We start from the raw sequence: 21,753 nt of genomic DNA, 5'->3' as shown, positions 1-21,753 counted from the left end.
TCCTTAATACCACAGGCATCTGATTCCTAGTGTAACAAATATATAACACATTTCTTTCTGCCACTTCATCTAGGCAATTCTCCATTTCTCATGAGAGTGTATAAGAAGGCTACCATTGGCATCATCTCCAATCGCAGCCCACAGCATCCATCAGGGTATAACTTTCTCTGTGATAGCATATGTGCAGGAGGGTTCTCTGGTTTGAATGTAGAACTGGCTTTGGGGACTTGTGTATGCAGTGGCATTTGCTCCATGCCATTCAGCTCTTACAGGAACCTAGGCTCAATGTGGGTTTGTTTTTCTTTCATTGTGACATGTGGGCTCTCCTTAATTGTCATAAAACTGTGTTTCTCACTTACCGTTTGTGAAAGGGTTTCTCTAGTCTTCTCTGCCATATTTCTGTAGTCCCTATATGTAATGTTTATATTCAATCCAAAAAATTAGTTGACAAATAGGGACATAATATTCATGATAATCATCTGCACAGAAACTATCTTCTATAATTGTTTCTTTAATCTAAAAGTGGTAGCTGTTTCATAAACCTTAATTAAAGTCTTAATGAATATTCTCATATATCAATTTTAAAATGGAAGCCTTCTTTAGGACTACTATAAACTGTAATGTTTGTTTTATAGCAGAACTATGAAGCCACTCTAAAAATGTGATTCCGTGGCCATTTTTAAAGTAAATAAATAAAATATACCCCCAAAAGAACCCTTACTTCCAAATTTCTGATACTCAGAGTTTTTAGCATTGTTTTTTGTTTCTTGTTTGTTTAAAGATTACTTCAGAGCTGGAGAGATAGCTCAACAGTTAACAGCACTTGATGCTCTTTCAGAGGACCCAGCTTTGATTCTAAGCACCCATATCAGGCTATTTATACCATCTGTACCTTCAGCTCCAGGGGCTCTACACCCTCTACACACACACACACACACACACACACACACACACACACACACACACAACATATATGTATATATATATATATATATGTATGTATGTATGTATGTATTTGTAGTTGCTTCAGAATTTCCTTATTTTAAACTAAACCCAAATAAACACTGTCTCCTGGTAGAAATGTTGTTCATTCTGATCTATTTAAGAAACAGTACTATACCATGTGTGGTGGCTCATGCCTTTAATACAGCACTAAGGAGGCAGAGGCAGGTGGATCTTTGTGAATTCAAGGAAGGCCAGCCTATTCTACATAGTGAGTTCTAAGACAGCTCTAGATACATAGTAAAACCCTGTCTCCACAAAAAACAGTGAAATAAAATAGAAGTAAATATAGTATGATTGTATCTCAGTAATACTGCATCTCAAAACTAAAATAAACATTCATCTCATTTCACTTTTATAGTCCAAATTAAACTCTTTAAAGCTCCCTTTAATATGCCAGATTTGTCCTCAGTAGAGGATTGCATCTGATGGAAAATTTGAAGCTCAGTTATTTCTTTCTTGTTGAGTGTACAAAGACTGAAATTTAATGTCTATTTAATGCTAAGAACTTTCATCTACTTAAATCCTGACAGAACAGTTGTCCTTTGACATCTAATACATGTCCCAAAAAATTAGTTATGATCTAAATAAACTTTGACTGAATAACATTTGGGAGGTTTTGCAAGTAAGTTTTATTTATAGTAAATTGTTGCAGATGAAAAAGATAGTTCTACTTTCAATGCTACAGCATCTCCTGTGTTAAAATTTTAAAGAACCATTTTTTTAAAGAACCATTTTTTAAATACCATGAAACAAAAAAAAGTCTCTAAAGTAAAGAAAACAATAGTCATAACGTAAGATTGTGTACTGTAGAGCTTCAGATGTTTCTTCTCCACAAGAATCTCACATAGAAAATCTTTTTAATTGGGTCTGGTGAGATAGCTCGGTATGTGAAAACACTTGCAATACAAACCTTATGACCTGAGTTTGATCTGAAAAACCCAGAGTGGGTGCGGGAGAAACCTAAAGGTCATCCTTTAGTGCCAGGTGTGCAGCCCCATGTACATGGGAGTACACACACCCACAATTACAGTAAAACATTTGGGAAGAAAACTCTTATAATTTATTTTTATTTACCCATGTGTTTTACTATAAATGTCTGTGGTGTTCTGCTCTTTGTTTCTTATGTGTATTATTTTTAAGCTGTTTTTATCCAGGAGTAATGAAACTGGAGCCACTAGTAAGGAATCTGTTAAATAGTACCTTTTGAAAATGTTGCACATGGTGTTACAGAACTTTCTTCTGTCTTGTCTCACTTTTATTTTTTTCATCATTTTAGTTCATATTCTTAAAACATACATAAAGTAAACAAAAGTCCTTTTTGGCTGTAAACATTTACATTGTTTTATCAAGCTGAAAGGAGGAAATCTGTAATGTTTCAATAACTTAGAAGTAATTAAAGGAATTAACAGTAAGCTGAATAAATCATTATGTTCTTTTTCTCTCTTTTTTTCTTTATTTCTTGTTTTGAACATAAATGCTTAAAGAGATCTTCTCTCCTTTTTGAAATTTTGGAAGTGAATTGATATTTATGAATTTTCATCAAAATAAGAAAAGTATGTACTGCAAAAGTATGTACAGTAAACATTAAAATAATAAGGAAATGCATTACTTTTTGGTAAGTCTCATTAAAGCATTCTCAAACATTGCAAAGATATGTTTGATAGCTATTTAAACAAAATGATAGGTACTCCTATTTTAAGTTCTATAATAAGAATGTTTTATAATATTGTAGTTAAGGCTACTGAATGTTTGTTTATGCATTCCCTCATATACTATAATCATTTAAAATACAAGAGGTGATCAATAAATATGGTCAAAGAAATCTAGAATGTGCTCTCTTTCCCACCAACCCTCATTCAAAAGCAGCCTTTGTGTCCCCTCCCTTAATAAACCTATGTGAAGAAAAAAAAAAGGAATCTAAGATGTAAGATGAGAAAATATGAATGCATAGATACCTAGAAAGTTTTATACCTGGTGTCTTAAACCTAATAGATGAGCTGCTTGTATCTGATGGGGGAGGGGGAGAAGAAAGAAATGTATCCTTTCTCTTGTAGATCAGGAATGAAGAGAATCCATAAAGCATTTATGTAAGAGTATATCCAACCTAGCAGAAATACAAATTATAATATGCAACAAAATGTTACAAGCCACTTCTATTCATATTCTTATATCCAGCTGCTATTTACTTTTTTGATGTCAAAAACAGTACGTCAAACTCTACTTTCTAAAGCACTTTATCAGAGGTCATGTTCTTAATATTCTCAGATAACAAAATGTACCAGGTGTCTTTTACTCTTCTTTATTTTTCACCTTTGACATCTTTTCTGATGTAAACAGTAATTTATAGCTGTGTTTACTTTCAATTCATAACACTGGTGAGACAAGCAATATTTTCAACATGTCATGTAAGAGGTTCTGAAGAGTATTTGAGAAATAAAGTTGTACATCAACAACTATATCAACTTTTCCGACATTATGAATATGCTTCACCTGTGTTTCCGGGAAATTTTTAAATTCATGTAAAATTACTATAGTACCTGAGACATAGTAAATATTAAGTAAATCGTTTCTTTTTCTTCTCTAAAATAGATGCTTAAGCCTTAATCATAGTAGCCTTGGGTTATAAAAGCAAATAATTAGTTTCCCTTGGCATTCCTCTTTTTTCTCATTCCAACTAATCTTCTAATTATCCTAAGGATAATTCTTCAAAAAAGCTACAAAACACACCTGTTGCCTTCCAGATAATTCTGCAGGAGAATTCTATCTTTTATGGGTAGGATCTTAGGGGCCTAAATGTAGTTAGGCAGTATAAATTGATATTGGAGAAAAGGCAAATGCAGTTCACAGATGTTAGTAACCCTAGCAACTGGAAAGTTCTAAGGATGGCTGAAGCTATCTTTAACCTATTAAGGCTAGTGATACTATCAGAGGCAAAAGTCTCTGTTCCTCTTTTCAAACTCATGCTTTGCCTAACTTAGTTTTCTAACATTTTTTAGTAACAACTCTTCTCCATTTAAATAGGATACTAGACTATCTGGTTTTAATACTGAATTACTTAGAAGAATCCTGTCAGTCCTGGACAAACCAGAACAATCATTGTTATGACTCCAATGGAAGTGAATCTTCTTATTTCTATGTTTCTTTCTTCTTGGCTTTTTTTTTTATTCAAAGTGACTTTATTGCTCATATGCACAAGAGAATTTATGCCACTAGAGCAGAGGCTGTGGATGACTCGTATTTCCTGTTGGTTTGGAGGACCTGCTTAGTCTTTTAGTAATGAGCCAACTGGTGAATTCTGCTCTCTATCAGAATCAGGCAGGATTTAGCATTTTTAAATTTTAATTTAATTTATATATTTATTAATTACAATTTATTTACTTTGTATCCCCACTGCAGCCCCCTCCCTTGTCTCCTCCCAGTCCCACACACCCTTCCTCTTCTCCCCCTATGCCCTTTCCCTTGTCCCTGATAGAGGTGGACCTCCTTCCCTTCTATCTGACCCTAGCTTATCAGGTCTTGTCAAGAGTGGCTGTGTCATCTTCCTCTGTGGCCTGGCAAGGCTGCACCCCCCCAGGGAGAGGTGATCAAAGAGCCAGCCACTAAGTTCATATCAGAGACAGCCCCTGTACCCCTTCCTAGGGAACATACTTGAAAACTGAGCAGCTAAGGGGCTTCCTTTGAATGGGGTTCTAGGTCCTCTTCATGCATGGTCCTTAGTTGGAGTATGATCTCTGCAGGAGCCCCTGGGCCCAGGTATTTTGGCTCTGTTGTTCTCCTTGTGGAGTTCCTGTCCCCTCTAGGTCTTTCTATTTCCCTCTGCTTCTATAAGGATTCAGGCATTCTGCCCAAAGTTTGGCTACGACCTAGAGGGGATAGGAACTCCACAAGGAGAACAACAGAGCCAGGATTTAGTATTCTTATCCTTTCTGTACCTCTCAAAATGCTTGTGGACAAGAACGGCTCTCTCAATCAAATGGTAGAGATCTTCAGAGAGACCAGGGGCGAGGCCTTTGGACTTTATTACCAGTCACAAAATGGACTTGTGCCATGCCATGTTAGTCCCTCAGGATCACACCTACTTGAATGGGAGTCAGGCCTTTTTTAGCCAGTTTGTGAATCTGTTCCTTCCCATCCTCAGATGCCAACTTCAGCCACATGGGGATACTATGGCAGTAGGGCAGCATCGACAGGGACAGGCCCTTCCCTGGAACATGCGTGTGACCCATAATGGCAGAGGTCTGGCTGCAAAGAGAGCACATCTTCTTGACTTTTTTATATATTTGTATGACTTGTTTGCCAGAGATGCCCTCCACGTTATAGGTGAGGTTTATCTGCTTCTAGAAATCATCATCTAACAGCTTCAGTTTGCCATCCACTCAAAGGAGTTTCAGTTGTACTTACAGTCTTATCATATATTGCTCTTTCACCTACGAATCTGATTTTTGTTCCTCTGCTCTGTACCTGTTGATAATCATCTTGATCTCCTAAACTGTCTTCACATGTGTCCACATTAGCAATATGTGACACTACCCAAAATTCAGAGTGGACACTGGAGAGTTCTCTTTCATATGACTCTCATATGACTAGTCAAAATCCAACAGAATATTGGATCTCTCTCTTTTTTTTAATATCCAGAATCTGTACCTCACTCTTTAGAACTACCTTCAGTGATATATTTGGGTTTCTTGTTTAAATAGGTATAGTCTCCAGGTTAGTTCCCTTCCTATCATTGTCTACTCTACAAATAATCCATCTTTACCTTGCTCACTATTGTTAACATGTCAAATGTCGATGGAATTATACCATTCTACTATTTAAAATATGCAGTAGCTTCCATGACCTCCAGAAATTGCCCTGTGCCTACCTGATCAACCTCTCCCTTATCACTCCTGCCCATAGACTAAACTTATCTTCAGTCATACTTTAAAATCTTCCATTTGCTAGGGTCACTAATATTTGTCAGTTGTATATACCTTTTTTTCTCCAACTAATGCCAACTTATATTACCTAACTAAGTTATACAGCCTTAAAATTATGCTCGTAGAAAAAGACCTAACTCTCCTATAGCTTTCAAAAGGACTCGTGGACCAACAACTTCATTTTAGACTTTTAGCATCTAAAACTAAGTAAATTTCAGTTACTTTGAACAATACCTCCCCCTGCTCACCCCTTTCCACAAAAAAAAAAAAAAAAAAAAAAAAAAAAACTATTCAAACATTCCACATCTAGGAAACCATTTCTGGTGATGTGCCCTATCCCAGTCTTTTTTTACATATCTGCGACCAGTTTATACTACTTTTATCATAGCACCTATAATGAATGTTCACTTGACTTTCTTTTTTGTGTTCTAAACTGCTGGAGATCAAGAATGAACCTTTTACACTATACTTATTTTTTAATTTTAAGTTATTTTAGGAAAAACAGTAAATATTTAGTAAATATGGTTTAAATGAATAAGACTTATACCCTAACTTATTTGTAATGGTGTATACTCCATTAACAAGAAATAAAATTTGGTTAAGTAAAATCATTGATTTCTTTTGGGTGCTCCCTTTCTTCATCCAGAATTCAATTAGCATTTAATAAACAGAAGATGTCTGTATCATGAGTTAAAATAGTCTCAAATACCCTAATTATATTAGTGTCAAATGCCTCTAAGGTTTATACACTCATTTTTAATTCTTTATAGCATACATAGATGGGTTGGGGAGGGGGACCTGAAATAATGCCAGAAAATTCTTTTTATCTTGTTAACCATAATTCTTTTTTGACCTTGTATGTTCTAGGAAGGGAGTCTCAGAAATTGTAGAACTGATCTTCCTGCCCTAACACAAACCAGCACTGTCTGGCAATCAGTTTAAATGAAAAGAAGGTTGATTAATATATACATTTCTACCTGCTTTTTTTAAGTTGCTCTTTGTAATAATTAAGAATTGATATAAAAAATTTTACTCCTCAATGGAATGCCCATCATTGTGTTCTGTTATATTTCCTTATAACCACAGGCCAGCATTTTGTTTTCATTTCTTCTTTTTTTACTAAACTCATTGTGTTTTCTATAAAGAAGTAATGCCAATGCACATTTATACAACTTCTGTAAATTCCACAATTTTAAGTATGCTGAGCAACTCATGGTCATATTTTCTTGTGATCCTTACCCAGAGATTTACAGACTGCATAGCCTTACTATTAATCCTAATACAATTTTTAAAATTGACAAAAGTATATTCTTGTTTTGTAGTAATATTTTTGTTTATTTTACATGAAAGTGTACATTTGGCACAATAAAATGTATAACCTAGATTTTACCCCTGCAAATAAACTTACTACTTTTCCCTACTCACTTTTTTTTTTAACTTTCACAGTATTTCCTTCTAACTTAGGTATATTAGTTACTTTTCTCATTGGTATGATAACATTCCTGGCCAAAAATAACTTTAAGAAAGAAGGATTTATTTGGGCTGACCATTTGAAAGGATACAGTATATCATAATAGGGAAGGTGTGACTATGGCAACAATCTGCTAAGGTCTGAATGATCACAGGAGAAAGCAAACCCAGAAAAGGGCCTCCCAATAAGCTCAGGACCCAGGCCCCTAGAGAGACCATTTCCTCCAGTTAAACCTAGTCTCCTAAAGGTTCCACAACTTGCCAGCTGGAGACCAAGTGACTGAATACTTAAGTCTAGAGTCAGTAACATTTAAACTATATCATTAGTGGTTTTTTCGTCTAAACCGTAGACACAGAAGTAATTTGTGTGGATGTTCTCTTAAATCTCGAAAGATGGTTCACTCTAGATTTGTAAAAGAAATGCACTGAATGTAAGTGCATTTAGGGCTTAATTATCTTCCAGAATTGAGAAGATAATAGGCTCCTTCTTAACAGCAATTGTTATTTAAAGTTATACCTTTTTTTGGGGGGGAGGGGGAATTATCCATATTGACTTTCTTTTGTGAGCTAAGGTCAAAAATCACCTAAGCTTACCCTGTATTTAGATTTGAGCATGTTTTTATATCAGGGTTTTAAAACTTCACATCTATTTTTTTATGGAAAAAAAATCTATTTTAATTAGCTGCTTACCATATTATAAAGATGTTTATGCTTTGGCAGTTATTAATTTTTCTCATATTTTTAAAGTAAACTTGCTGAAAAATAATTCATCCTAGTGTTTTAAAGTTTTAATTGGGGCTGGAGCAACTGCTTAGTGAGTGAAATGCTTGCCGCACAACATAATGAGTTTGTATCCCTAGTTCATGTAAAAGATAGGCTCTGTGGTGTGGTGTGGCTGTCATCACAGTGCAAGCACAGACAGGCGTATCCATGAGGCTAGTTTAAGAGCCAGCCTAGCAAGATCAATGAGCTCCTGGTTCAGTGAGAGAAGTATTGAGAAAGAGACCACTATACCTCCAGGCCTCACAGACCTACAGACAGAACTGTTTTATTTGAAGCTAAATTTGAACCTTAGCACTGGACTTGAAACTTACTAGCTCTATTGTGTCAACTTCTCTGCAGGAATAAGAACTATTCCTGTTATTTCGTACAGTGTAAAATAATATTCCTGTTATCGTTGTAAAATTTGAATGATACACTTTTTTGATATGATAGAAACTAAACACCTGTGGCTGGAGAGTTAAGAGTGTGTACTGCTCTTCCAAAAGAACAGAGTATGGAAAGGTAAGGAGAGAAACTACACAATAATAATAATAATAATAATAAAGGCTGTTTTATTTTAATTTTTAATGACTTGTTTTTGTTTTGCATACGTAAGTGTCCTTCCTGTTTGTATGTGTGTGTGAGCTTGTCAGATCCCCTAAAACTGGAGTGACAGATAATAGGTGCTGCCATGTAGGTGCTGTGAATTGAACCTAGGTCCTTTGGTAGAGCAGCCAGTGCTCTTAACCACTGAGCCATGTCTCCAGCCCTATAAGGTTGTTTTTATGAAGTATCTGTAATAATAATCTTCAGATGCTATACTTAGTATGAGAACATTTAGTCTTCCTTCCTATGAGTTTCTCCTTAGTCACTGAGATTTTTAGGAGGGGAATCCAAAATGCTTACACTTTAGAAAACCCTCCTTCAGTCTTGTTTGGAGCTTGAGAGTGAAAGCTCCACCCCACACTCTGGGTGGAAAAACAAAGAGAGGATTAGTATCACGTTTTGGTGTGCTGTTTTTTAAGCTGTAGCAAAAGACATGTTTTGAGCTTAAAAGTCTAATTGATTTTGATGTCATAAGTGAACGTTAAACTTGAAATTGACTATGACTTTCAGTTGGTTATTTATGCTTTGAAGTGTGCTGGGGCTACCAATAAACCAGAAGTGTTTAGTAATTATGTTTCCTACAGTGTAGATACTATACTATTATAATATGTAGAGAATATTATAACAATTAAATATGGAATTCTATTTAAAAATTTTTAATATATTTTATTTTTTAATTTTTTTACAATTTATTCATTTTATATCCCAATTGTTGCCCCTTCCATCATCTCCTTTCAGTCTCACCCTTAAATTATTGTCATCTTAAAAACCCATAATCTGTATGCGAGGTGAGTTGTCATGAAGAACCAGAGAAAAATTTTTTGACTCCAAAATTAAAGCTATTTTGAGTTAGAGTAAAAAATAAAAATTAAAGCTCTAACATGGAGAGATGACTTTGTAGTTGATAGTGCTTACTGCTCTACCAAAGGACCTAAGTTTGGTCCCTGGCACCATATTAGGCAGCTCATAACCACCAGTAACTTCAGCTCCAGGGGATCCAGCGCCTCAGACCTTCAGGCACCTGCACTAGTCTGCACATACATAATCTCAAGAATAAAATAAATAAAATTTAAGAATAAAAAGTGTGTTGTGGGGCTAGGGTCTGTAAGTCAGTGATAAAATGACTACTTACCATGCACAGGTCTCAAAGTTGAGCCCCAGCATCACATACATACAAATAGTGTTATACAGTAAGTCTTTAAAGTTGTATATTAAGTTAAATTTTTAATATTTTTATAACTTTATTCCATTTACAAATGTTATAAATTATTTTAGTATTGCCAAAGTAATTAAAACACAGTCTGTGTAAAGTACCTATAAAAGAAACTGCATGTAGTCTTAGAAAACAAAGGTATTTAGGAAAAGAAAAATTCTCAAACTAGAATTCAGTAATAAATATTAATGTTCCTAAGCTTGCGAAATATTCAAAAGCATTCAAACCATCTGTAGTAGTTCTCCACTCCTATTCTCAACTTTTATGCACCACTAAGTTTTGGTATACATTTACTGCAAAGATCCTAACTAACAGAAATGGAAATTGTGTCTATGTGGGATACCATTGAATTTTGCTTTATTATTGACGTGTCTGCAAATTTAGTTCTTAAATTCCTTATGGTGCCTCTGTCTGTGTGCATCATTATGCAATTACATGCTTGTGTCTGTATAATTCTCTTTTGAACCAGTTTGAAAATCTTACGTTACTTTACATAAAATCTTAGGTACACGTTCATCTTATGAGTCATGAGTTTACCCTTTTTGAAATATTAACTTAGGATAGTTTTCTCTTCTCTATATAGTATGTTGTACCCAGTTCGTGAACCCCAAAAGACCAGGAATAGACTCCACCATAAATATATGAGGTTTTTTTATTACAAGTTATAAACTGCAGCTTGGGCTCACACCCCCCACAGCCAAAGCAATGAGAGCTGAGAGCCTCATACTCAGGTTAGTTGGGTGATTTAAAGATTCTGGTCCCTCCCACCATGCCCAAAGCAAGGGCAATTCCTGCCTGGCAAGCATCTATTGGTCGAAAGACAAAAGGGATGTTGCATTTTGAATTAATTGGCTATAGGAAGGTCCCCAAACCATTAATGATCTGGTGTCCCTCCCTAGGGGGATGGGCCAATTTCCTAGCAACTTCATCTCTAGTAGGCAGGAAAAGAATACAGGACATTACTGGACATGTCTCCACCTAACTAGCCTTCATTCAGACTTTAAACTTTAGAATAATAGCCACTGATTTTTTAATCTTTTGGTCTCTCAAGTAGAGGTGCAGTTTTTACAATTGTTTTTTCCATTTGATTTTGTGTGGTTTAGCCCAGACCCAACGTTGAAAATGCAAAGAAACAAGAAATGACATATATAATAAAATAAGACTCTTAATAATAATAGCAACTATTTGTTACTTGTTTACTTTGCAAAATCACGGAAGTTTTGATTAACAATGCAAAATGAACCACGCCTTGCTATGATTCAAGACTTCAGAAAGCTTGGCTCTTATCTGTAGTTGACAATGCAACCACCTATATATTTTCTAAATCATTGCTACTTTACAAATATAGTATATTTGTATTTGTACATTTGTACATATTGTATTTGTACATTTACCGTGCGCCTGTTAAATGCTAGTTAAGCATTTTGAGAAATAAAAGCCACGGTTTTTCTAACACTCAATTATAGTAGCCATTGGTTTAAAAGCATAAGCAATTTAGCCATGTGCTTTCATAGTATATTAGTTTGTTTTATTAATAAATAAGTTATATGACAAAGCATTTAAAAATGAAAACTAAGGATATCAAATCTAAACAGAAACTGAGTATCTTTAAATTTACATTTAATGAAAATATGTATGACTTTCTTTCAGAGATGGCCAGAAAACGTATGATGCTCAGTAACTGGGTTTTTTGTGTTTTTTTGTTTTTAACCTTACTGAATACATCTCTCCTTAAGATCCATTTCTTAAAATCAGTAATTCTTAATACTCCTTGCTCACATACTTGCTTAAATTAACCTTACCAGAGTTTTCAAGAGCTGTTAACGTCACAAAAGAAGTAATCTACATTTTTTTAGAATACATTCAGAATAGCTACCAGACAGTGGGAACTGGTAACAACACAATTATCCTCTCACATAGCGCTCATGCTGAAACCACTTTTCTAAGAGTTTTACGTATATTGTAAAATTTCATTCACAAATATCCTTTGAGTACAAATAAATATTACTATTACTAACTAATCATTTTAGATAGGAGAAAAACCTAAAGATTATGAATTATACAGTTTAATTGTATAATAGATAAAATCAAAATTCAAATCCAATCAGTTTGACTCCATAGTGCTACTCTGTAGACTGCTTTTTAGTTGTTTTTTCATTCCTTTGTACACACTTCTATTTTCTGTAGTTCTCATTGCTAAGAAAAATAGCCAGGAACAAAGAGATAGGACTGGCAAGATGGCACAGTAGGTTAAAGCACTTTCTGACTTGAATTCATTCCTTAAAACCTACACAATGGAAGCAGAGAACCAATGCTCATGAAGTGTCCTCTGACCTCCACATGCATGTGCATTACACACACACACACAGACACACACCATAAATAAGCAAATAAAAAGTATTTTAAGAATAACTAAGGCAGCGGAAACCCTAGATAGTCTGATTAGAAATGCAGTGATTGTGTTTTTTAAGTTGGAGAAACAATAAAGTACCAGTGCACAGATGATTGAGTTTTGAAGTCAAGAGGGTTGTTGAGTTCTGTTACTACTTTAGTCATGTAATCTCAAGCAAATTAGTAACACCTTTTTCTAACCACTAGAATGAAAACAAGTTTCTCTATCAAATAATCATTAACCTGAATATTGAGATACAATGCCTTGAATACTCAGAAATCCTTATTAGTTAAAAATTTTCACTTGGTACTACAATATATAACATAATTAGGTAATATTTTTTCATAATATGATCAACATTAAAATTGTAAGAATAAGTTTGGGAGATAAATAGTGAATAAATGCTTGCTGGATAACAAAAAGGACTTGAACATAGCTCTCCAGAGCCTGTATAAAGCCGGACACAGTATCACAAGTCTCTAATTGCAGTGCTCCTGCAGCAAGATGGAAGGCATAGAAAAATCCAGATGCTGCAGATGTTATGCAGTCTAGCTTGGCATATAAAGCGGCAAACAACAAGAAACCTGTCTCAAACACGATAGACGATAGAGACCAAAACCACAGATTTTCCTCTGACCTTCATATGTACACTGTGGCACACGTGTGCACATGTACACCAAGAGTAAAATGAAATAAATTTCTAAAAACACCAAATCAAAAATGTTGATAGCAAGGGAAGACCAGTCTGAGATTTGCAATTTCTATCAGTCATTGAATATGACTGAGTTTAGAATTAAGCTATGCGTAGCAAAGACTTAAAAATATTTAATCAAATTCCAGTTTCCTTAGGTCAGTTTTTTTTTTTTCTTACTCTGTTTTTCTTCTTAAGGGTGCTCTATGTGTTCTATAATACTATTGTGTTCTTTCTAATAACAGATTAATAACTCATCAGATTATAAGGAAACATAAATAAGCTCTGGCTTTTTGTAATGATAATAATTCACTTCCCTTTCTATGTGGTCTGCAGCAGGACCAACTTCATTTAGAGGCCAATGCTGAAAAAGACTTGTTCATTTAAACCTGGGGCATAAGCAAGAGCAATGGCACTTAAGACAATAAAAATTCTTATTATTATGGGAAATTTATGAATGGTTCCCTGAAAGTATTTATTATAAACATTTTTACATATAAAAATATCCTCGCACCTATGGCAACTTAAGTTATACATCACCAATAAATTCTGGTGCTGTTAGACTTCAAGGACTTAGTATGGATGGATCTGAGTTTGTGCGTGTGCACACATGTTTGCATAGTGTGTGTGTGTGTGTGTGTGTGTGTGTGTGTAAGTTCACCTGTGATTTGACCATTTTAAGTGTGTTGAGTGTTAAATGAGCATACCATTTAATCCATCATTTAAACTAAGAGGAAAAAATACAATGCAATTGTTTTAAATTTTGAGAGTTTCATTTTTGTAACTTTTCAAATTAACCATTTTCTTTTTTGTTTCTTGTTAGGAATATTAAATGTGCAACTGGTTAATTCAGTGATGGATTGTGTGTATGTGTGTATCCATATTTTTTAAGTACTCCTTCTATCTAGTATCCAATGAAAGACAAAGACTGGGTACTGGAAAGTTGCCTCAGCGGTTAAGAGCACTTGCTGCTCTTCCAAAGGAGCGGAGTTTGGTGTGCAGCACGCGTACCTGGCGGCGCACAAGCAGCTGTAACTCTACTGTAGGGTATCCAGTACCTCTCCTAGCTCTTGTGGGCACAGCACACACTGGCTGTCCACACCCACAAACATGTATACGCACACAAATATTTTTGAAAAATCTTTAAAGATAATGAAGATGGGAAAAGTTTCTTAGAACCTCTAAATCCTACAAATAAAAGTAGGTTTAAAAATTATCTATTCTAGTGGGGGTTTTGCCTGTCTTTAGCTGTGCGCTCCTTTGATGCTCTCAAAAAGTATAGAGTTCATTTCAGAAAAAAAAGAAATGTATTTAAATAGCAAAGAAGACCAAATAAATGGAAATATTAAAATATTTTAAAGCAAAGTGATATAATGCTTTTTTTAATTCATTAAATAAAAAATGGTAGAACCAGGTTTAGTAACTGTTATCACTTGAAATTATATTGAACATAAGATACCACAACATGAAGTAAGAATTTATTTAAATATCCTGTGGTTTGTTGCCTAAGCTCAGAATGGAAGGCAATGGTAAATATTAGGCTACTAAAGAGAAAGACTTATAACTTTTATTTCTCTGTCCCAGGGAATGGATCCCTGGCTTTTAAGATGTTTTAGAGCTCTTTAAAAATCACAGTGACTTCATTTAAAACCCCCAGAAGCATCTTAATTTTCTAGATAAAGAAATTAAGATCCATAGAGAGGAGATAAGTTCACTAAAGACATCCAATACAGAACTTGATTAATCCTTACACAACTAATCTCAGACTTTCATTCAATGTTTTAGTGAATCTTTAAGTAAAAAAAAAAAAGTCTGTTGTCCCTTGGGTCATGGCATGATCTGCTGGAAATTTTTTTTATTCTCATGCATCAGATTTGCATCAGATTTTACCTACGTACAACCTATAAACTAAAAATCTGTATCAGGATTGTAACCGATTTTTGGTGCTCTTTTAATTCTCTTTTGATGTTTACATACATTACTGTAATTAATTTTCCTCATATTATGTATGAAAAATTAAAAGTTCTAAATGATATCATGTCCAAAATCAAAAAGCTAGGAAAAGGGAACCACTAAACTTCAAATAATGTTTCTATTTATTCTGATGCCTCCCATGTTTTAAGTAATTTAAAACTCTGTTTTCTTTAGTTGAATGTTATAGTTCCATAAATCTAATTAAACACAAACAATCCTTAGACTCAGTTAAGCCAAATTCTTCTGTCCTGATTTATTCTAATAAAGTAATAAATCAATGCAACTGTTGGAGAAAAAAAATCTCATTCTTGATCCATGTTTCTGTAAGAACTGAGAAGGAAACAGGACTTCAGTCTCCGATGTTCTAAAATTGTTAGCTTAATGATATTTAAACCAAAGCTTCCTTTTGTTTCTGGGTAAGCTAAAGAGACACACAATCTGAATCACTTTACAAATGGGGCCCATTTCCTTTTCCTCTTAAAGGTATTTTTATTAATAAATACTTCTCAAAGATGTTCATACTTTCAGAGAGAGATTACTCATGAGTTTAATAATTAAGAGTTTAAAAGGACCAAAACATGTCAGAACTGTCATTTCTGCTCTTCTATGGCCTGACTATTTGAGATAATAGAACATCCTGCTCTCTTAAAAAAATAAGATATCTACCTTAATCTGAAAGACACTCCAGTATAAAGATCTTTTATTTCACTGTACATATATGTCATTATTTGATTAACCTCAATAGGAATGAATCTTCTAAATTCTTGAAACCATTCTGAAGGGTACGTACCCAGAATCTACTTGCTTTTGCCAAATGAGTGAAAGAACCTTATACACTTGTAAAATAGTTTTTCTTACTGCAGATATTAGACTATGATTGAGCTTATACTAGCAAAAATAAAATTCTGGTCTGCTGAGATTGAAAAGAACAATAATTACTACAAACTAAACATTCAGATTTTGCAAGTTTTTACTTTGTATATAAAACACTGCCCTTGACATTGTGGAACATATTTTTTAAAAATTAGTCATGATTCTGTCCTTCCAAGAGTTTAGTCTTTTGACTATCAATAATTTGAGTATGAAGAACTATGTTAAATCCTATGATAAAGATTCAGAAGTTTACTTCAAGAGTTTACAAGAAGCTAAGTCTAGATTATGGTAATGACAGTACAGTCATGTAAATTTATTAAAAATCATTAATCTGTATTTTTTGATTATTGAATGTGACAATTACTGGTAGGTAAATTATACCTCAGATTATTAAGCATTTAAAGAAAGAAAATGTTATTTGTGACTAAAGGAGTTAGGAAATGTTTTTCATAGCTGATGTAATCTAAGCTGGATCCTAAAGGATGAAGAAGCTTGTCTGATGTCTAAAAGATCAAAGTACAAAGCATTTCCCTGAAAAACTAGTTTGGATTGTTCTGGGGCTGAACATATGGCCTCCATTCTTAAATATGGCTATATGGCTATAGCATTTCTCAAAAGTTCTGGCCAGTCCCTGCTGAAAATCTTAAAACAATGTTGGAGGTTTTGCTTGTTTTGTTTTGTTCCCCCTTTTGGGGGAGGTCCATTCTGAGCTAGTGAGGAAACTGTAAAGAAAAAGGATGCAAAGTCACAGACTATGTCAAAACTGTCAGTGAGTTCACTACAATAACAACTATTGATAGTCATTTCCCTCTTTATACCTTCAAATTAGTAATACACTCCTCATTTTCTTTGAGCCCCACAAAAAAACTTCATATTTTCTATCAGAAATCTAAGGTTACGGGAGAACCTAGCACCTGAAATGCTTAAGCTATGATACAGGAAAAGCCAAACTATTCTGGCCTGTTAATAATAAATTTAAAAAGTATGTTATAGCTGCATGGTGTTTGAATAGTCAGAAAACTGCTAACTAAATTGGGATATCATCATGAATTAAAATTCATGTCACACAAAAGGAAAAAACAGATTGAGTTAAGTAATGCCATTAATAGAATAACGGGGGGGGGTTGTTTTTTTCTGATGAATTGGTGTGTTCTTACTACTGACAAGAACAGCCCATATTTTAAGTGATATTTATTGAGAATAAAATTCATAGGAAATTTAGTTTCTAAATAGATAAGCTTTTTATTTTAAACAATATAAATTTAAATTGTATCTTTCCAAACCAGATGACGTCTCAGATTATATAATTAAACAAATATTTAAAGTGTGATTACTGACCAGTTATTAGTCATGCTAAAATTTTAAATGATTTTCTTGATGTTCATCAAAGAAAATGATTTATTTTTGTCTTCATTTTGACCCCACCTGACCAACTGCTCAGAATTTTTCCATATGAGCCATGTTTTCTAGCATTTCTAAGAGAAAGAACATGAATGAGCCTAGTGAGCATTAAATTAGAAGTTTTGTAAGACTGGATTAGTGTTAAATATCCTTATTTTAATATTATGCATCCTAATATGGTTATGAACATATCCTTAGCATGGGCTTGGATTGATTGGTTTCAGTCCTTTCTTCTGTGAAATGCAGAAAGAAAGAAATGTTTGTTATTTCCATGTACTTATACTAACTAGCTGTACACATCTGGCTTCCATTGGAGAGCCCCTGACATCACAGGGAACGGTGATCAAAATTCCTCACTCTAGCTTCAAGCTGGGGGCTCGTAGCTATTGCAGCATTGAAAGGGAATATTTTCCTGGCTTCTTAAAAATGAGCATGGTGATGGGATGGTTTAAGGGAAGAATACCTCAAATCACATGACCACTGCTGTGCTTCTGTGTGTCTTGCTTTCTTCATAACAGCTTGGCACTACATTTTTTTCCCTGTATTGTTAGTGGACTTTTTTTGTATGTATGAGTGGGCTGGGGGCTGGGGACATAAATGAATGGTTATACATTATGCATGCATCTTTCACCCCAAAATGATGTCTTCCTTTATGTATCACAAATTACAATCATTCTTAACTTTTGTGTCCTGAGTGATTGAGCTTCCTGTTTCTCCCTTTTTGGTGTGAGACTTGTATGTTATTGATATGTTTTGACATTTACACCTTTAGTTGTTCATGTTACATTAAACATAAGTTTAAAATTTTCTCCCAAAAAAGTTAGCTTTTCATGTTGGGCTGGAAGAATCTTCATTTCTGTGTAGCAATTCATGTTATTATAACCTATGGCTTTCAATTGTACCTTTTATAATGAAGCGCTGACTTTAAACACTGTGCTATTCTTGTTATGACCTAAGCATAAGGTAAGTAATTTATCTGTCTCTAAAGATTGTGGCTGCTTGTTTCAATTTTCTCAGTTTTTTTTAAAGGCATTTTTATTTTGTTCATTACCATTTATTATGTGTTGTTCTTTCTTTGTTTCTGTCATATCTTAAGATTTCTTAATAAGCTATGTGATCTTAAGCAAAAATCCTATTTTACATGTAAACGTGTCTAAATAATTTGATGTCTTGAGCAATCTTGATTAATAAGTGAATACCTGTGTTTTCAGTAGTCTCATTTCTTTTTTATTTCCTCCATTTACTTCAATAAAATACACTGTTCTTACATTGTTTTAGTTCTGATTCCTGTGGAAAGGAAAATCATTTGTTTGGGCTATAAAATCAGTCAGCTATAATTGCAGTAAAATAACATGGCACAACAGAATAAAGTAATGGGAATTCTAATAGTATACCTTTCATTGAACCTTTCATTTCTTCCCTTAGAAATTTAATGTAATCCCATAATCTCAGATTATTTAATTTTCATGTTCCCTTTTTCTCACTGTTTAAAACGAGTAACAAAATAAAATGAAATAAAACTTGATACTTTAAACTTATTTCTAATAGTAAATTCTATTATATAATGTTACGTAAATAGCTTTTTATTGAGATTTTTATAAAAAAATAAATACCATAAATATGATCTTATGTAGTACAGAGTCGTTCAGTACATACATTAACAATGAAGTGTTAAAATTTACTTTTCTCGGCTTATTTTAGATATTCACGTTTAAAATCACCAAGTAAAGAAAGTTATAATCACTGATTTTAAAAATAATTTCTCTAATCTGGTTCAACAGCCAATGTAACATAAATGGGAAACATTAGTTACACTACTTTTGGCAATTTGCACACCTTAATAAAGGCTCCTATTTTAGAGAACTGAATTGTTTTAATTCTCCAAATCTCTCCTCTAGAGTTGTTTGAAAAAGTGGTTCCAAACTGAGGTATAAAAAAGCAATGTGGGTTTCTTTATCTGTATTATAAACAATTGTGGGAGGGGTTTGTTAATTTTTAAGCCACTTAGAGAAGTAGGAGGGATGTTTTCTTTTGCTGTGGTTTTGTTAGAAAATACCAGGGAGTTCTTTACTGACGTTCCCATTATATACATTATCAAATGTATATAATAGACATTGTGTAAATTTGTTAGAACATTTTAATGAGACAATTTGAAGTACTCATCTGAACTGCTCTGTTCATTGTAAACTTCTTGTTTCTATCCACACACTAGCTCCACTCTAGGTTGGAAGGGCTTAAAGATGAACTCTGGAGAAATAGAGGCCACGACTTAAGAGTAACTATTCCTGACCAAAGGAGCTACTTTCCACTCGCAAACATTGCTTTGCGCGATGGGTTTGGCTCCTTCACATCTTGTTTTACATCTTGTTGAAGACTTTCTTGACTTCCATTTGACCTCTTTGAGCTGTTTTGTCTTTCAACATTTTCCTCTTTCTTTTCCTTCTTTCTCCCAGCTTTTCTTCCCATGCTTTCAGCGTTCTCTTGTGTTCTTTGAGTCACTTCTTCAAGTGTAGTTTCTCTCTTTATTAAGCTTGTCTATTAATTTGTCTGTTGGTGTGTGTTTCTTTTCCCGTTAAGACTGTAGAGGTAGAGTTACACTTGTTTTCATTTCATGGTATGCAAATTGCTCATTTATTTTGCAGAAAGTTCATTAGTTACACTTGCCTTCTTGATATGAATTTTCTATAAGAAACAGTAGAACATTCTCCATTTATAAAGTCTCTACTCTGTAAGCCCATGCTTTTTTATTTTAATTACTTCTTCAGTCTCTCTCTGCTTTTTTCGTTGTTATTATTATTATTATCATTATCATATTTTCTTCCATGTCTTATTTTCTTTAAGCCACTAATTTCTTTCTCATTTGGTCCAGCATTGTTCCTCAATAAGACTTGAAAGTAAAGAAATATAATAATTTTTTGTTGTTGTTGTTCTGGATGAGTGTCATTTTACTATACCTAAAACTACTTAAACATTCTGGGCCAAAAGAAAACAACTAACAGTCATGATTTTTTTGTTGTTGTTTGTTTTGCTGTGTGTGCGTGTGTGTGTGCGTGCGTGCATGCATGCGTGCGTGCGTGCGTGCGTGCGTGCGTGTGTGTGTGTGTGTGTGTGTGTGTGTTTAGATTTATTTATTTGCTTTGGTTTTTGTTGTTTGTTTTATCTGCTCATGGCACTTTTATTATTGTTTCTTTAAACATTAAACATTTGGCTTTTTGTTTTCAGGGAAGGACAGCCTAAGTTACAACATTCTTTTCATAAACTGTTTCATATATTATTAGACTGTGTTAAGCTATAGAAAGTTCTTTGTTGTCTATATTTCCACTTGGGGCAAGCTGCTGTGGAGTGGGAGGAAGAGGTATGGACCTTAAATAAAGTTGTATCTAAAATTCATAATAGTACCATTCAATGTGGCCATTGAGTTACAGTCATTTGGTAAACTTCAAAAGAAATGTTCCACTTTGATCTAAGTTTTTCAGTCACAGCATGAAGGGCAAACCCCTAACTGACAAATTATATACACACCTAAAACTGGTGAATAGAGGAATAAAATTTAACTCATTTCCAAAAGAATTATTTTTCATTGCCAGTATTTTAAGAAGTTATTATAATCAGTATTACAGAAGTTATTACCATCAAAGGTAAATCTTACAGATAAGAAATTTTCTTTTCTCCTTATCAACACATATATAATAAAAATCACTACAATAGAATGTTTGATTTTAACTTTACATGGATTTCATTATTATTCTAGTCAAGACATACAAAACACCTTAAGATTGGGGGTTAATATTCGTAACTAAATATGCAGTGTTAAATTTTCCCACATTGTCACCCTTCAATAAATATTCATGCCAAGTTTATTTCAAGACCTCTTTAGATACCAAAATCCCAAATACTTGAGTTTCATGTGATAAAACAGCATATGTTACTTACAGCCTAAGTGTCTACCCATATGCTTTACTTTAGCTTAGTAGACAAGTGCTCTACCATTGAGCTATCGCCCTCTTCTCTGTTTCGTCACTGAATGCAGTATGAACGCTATGTAAAGAATTGCTATATTGTGTTTCCTAAGGAGTCATGACAAGAAAATCAAGATCACACGTGCAGTACAGATGCAGGTGGTAGTGCTGGTGTTTTGTGTTACTGGTTTTCTTCTCCTCCTTTTATTTTTTTTTTCTTTTCATTTTCTTTTCTGATCCACAGTGTGTTGAATCTGCAGATATGAAACCCACAGATATGGAGGGCCACCTGGACTGATCTCAAATACACATAAATTGCTTTGGGTATTATCTTTGTCAAATTTATAATATTGTATCTGAAATATTTTCCTGGAACTCAATCTTTTTTTAAGCAAAACTGAATTAAATATATCTGGAAAGTGTAATAGACTTTTACTAACATGTTGTGATAGACGAGATAAATAAAACCTTTTCTCCTAGACCTCAGG

At 33.9% G+C, this 21,753-nt stretch overlaps 1 protein-coding gene and 1 pseudogene across 9 annotated transcripts in view; one reads left to right on the top strand and one right to left on the bottom strand.

The window, feature by feature from the left end:
- The window catches only part of Gphn (gephyrin), a 437,068-nt gene that overhangs the window by 271,435 nt on the left and 143,880 nt on the right, over positions 1-21,753 (top strand). The gene's annotated exons all lie outside the window — the stretch shown is intronic.
- On the bottom strand, positions 4,207-5,231 carry LOC129667698 (40S ribosomal protein S13-like; annotated as a pseudogene).

Source organism: Psammomys obesus, unplaced genomic scaffold (genome assembly GCF_907164565.1).
Source record: "Psammomys obesus unplaced genomic scaffold, mPsaObe1.curated_primary_1811, whole genome shotgun sequence".
In the NCBI taxonomy this organism is placed as follows: domain Eukaryota; kingdom Metazoa; phylum Chordata; class Mammalia; order Rodentia; family Muridae; genus Psammomys; species Psammomys obesus.
Note: the sequence above shows the minus strand (reverse complement) of the source record. Positions and strands in the feature narration are given on the sequence as shown.